Genomic DNA, 2,500 nt, shown 5'->3' on the forward strand with positions numbered 1-2,500 from the left:
ATCAAGGCAGTGGATTGTGAATCCACCATGCGCGGGTTCAATTCCCGTCGTTCGCCCATCGCATTATTGCAAATTCCAAAAATGCAATTTTCCATATTCCTAGTTACGTATTTACTTACGGCGACGAAGAATAAAACTATCGCTATATTTTTTCCTTTTCCTAGTTCTTCTTCCAAGCGCAGGATAACCCCAAGGGGTTGTGGGTTTTTTTCTACCAATGGGAGCTTTCCCTTCACCGCCCCCATGGGGGTGGTCCACAGGGTTCATAACTACCCCTCTTACTACGGGGCGTTTACCTAGCCAACACTTAGATCCGGCTCTACCCAAACTTTTTTGGTTCACCCCAACATTACCCACTTGTCCGACTGTTGCTAAGCAGTTTTGGGATACTAAACGGACCTCCCCAGATGGTAATCTTAAAGTGGCCGATTTACCCTCTTTTGCAATGAGTTTCGCTACAGCACCTGCTGCTCTAGCTAATTGCCCACCCCTTCCACGTGTGATTTCTATGTTATGCATGGCCGTGCCTAAGGGCATATCGGTTGAAGTAGATTCTTCTTTTCTCTCAAAAAACCCCTTCCCAAACTGTACAAGCTTCTTCCAAAGCATACGGCTTTCTAGATGTATATGACGATCTCTAGACAGATGGATCTTATATGAATCATATGATGAAGTACCACATGAGTGGATATATAGGAAAGGAATCCAAATCTGCCGAATCGCTCATGTTATGATCTTCTACATCCTAGGTCTCTGCGTTCCGTCATCTGGCTTATGTTCTTCATGTAGCATTCAGATCGAATGACTCTATGAAATTACGTCGATACTTCCACATATTATGGGTAACGTAGGAGACATCCCTATTTTCCCCCGGGGGTCTTAATTACCACTGCTTAGCTTTCAATTTGCCTCTGACCATCAAATTAAATGTGAATAACCCGTCCTCCTCTCTTTGAAACAAGGGGCGCTTCCGGTTCTGTGCGTGCTTCAAACAATTTTGTCTTCTCCATATTACCATATCTCTAGAGCCAATAATTTTCTATGAGGAACTACTGAACTCAATCACTTGCTGCCGTTACTCAACAGTTTTCTGTTGAGGTCTATCCCGTAGAGGTAGTCAAATTGGATCAGTGATCGATTTCTAGGTTTCGTCGTAAACCTAATTGGTTACTTCCAATTACGTAAATCAATAGTTCAAACCGCACTCAAAGGTAGGGCATTTCCCATTGATATAGGAACTTTTGTACCAGAAACAATAGTATCTCCAATTATAGCCCCTCTGGGATGTAAAATATATCTCTTCTCACCATCCCCATAGTGTATGAGACAAATGTATGCATTTCGATTAGGGTCGTATTCTATGGTTACGATTCTACCAGATATGTCTTTTTGATTCCGTCGAAAATCTATTTTACGGTATAGGCGCTTATGACCTCCCCCTCTATGCCTTGCGGTAATGATTCCTCTGGAATTACGACCTTTACCACAACGGTGCCGTCCATGGATCAAATTATTTCGTGGATTGGATTTCACTTGCCTGTCTACGGTTCCCTTGCGTGTGCTCGGGATAGGTGTTTTGTATAAATGTTTCGCCGTATTATTAAGTATTCTCCTTTAGTTTTTTTCTCTATCTAGAAGTGGAATAGAATAACCCGGTTGAAGGGTAATGATCATACGTCTGTAATGCATTGTATGGCCCAGAATAGGTCCTATTCTTCTACCTTTTCCAGGTAGTCGATGGCTATTCACAGCTACCACCTTAACACCAAAGAAGAGTTCGACCCAATGCTTTATTTCTGTCTTAGTGAATCCCGATTCGACATTAAAAGTATATTGATTCTTTCCCAATAAACGAAGACTTTTTTCTGTAAATACTGCGTATTTGATTCCATCCATAAATCGACTTTCCCTCCTATGCTCTGAGTTCCAGTATCGATAAGAATTCGAGTTCTTATTGTTCTTATGTTATGGTATGAATATACCATACCAATTCGTTATGTATGGATGATGGATGAGATTCCATGGATAGAGAGCCAGTTCCAATAGACTTATGGAATGTTCCCGTTCGTGTGCATCCAGCAGGAATTGAACCCGCAAATTTACCAATTATGAGTTGGGCGCTTTAACCATTCAGCCATGGATGCTTAACAGGGATCATCGTACATCGTAAATAACCAATTTTCATATAGAAAGACATATCATAGAAAAATGAAATCGAAAATATTCCGAGATGGCAAATATTCGGAGATGACTATGAAAACACCTCTCTGGATCCTCGAATTGAAAGAGAGATTGAGAGGGATCAAGAATCCTAATTCTCGCTATTTGGAATGGATCCAATTCTATTGAGTCTGACTCATAGTGATCATTTCTCTTTAGCAAAGAATGACCTTGGTTATCAAAGGATTGAACAACCGGGATCCATTTACTTATGATACCTAGTTGGCATTGATAACAAGGATCTAATGAATTATGAGTTTAATAGATCCTCTTTAGCAGA

The sequence above is a fragment of the Triticum urartu genome, unplaced genomic scaffold (genome assembly GCF_056163025.1).
Source record: "Triticum urartu cultivar PI428250 unplaced genomic scaffold, HENAU_Tu73 scaffold1145, whole genome shotgun sequence".
Classification (NCBI taxonomy): Eukaryota; Viridiplantae; Streptophyta; class Magnoliopsida; order Poales; family Poaceae; genus Triticum; species Triticum urartu.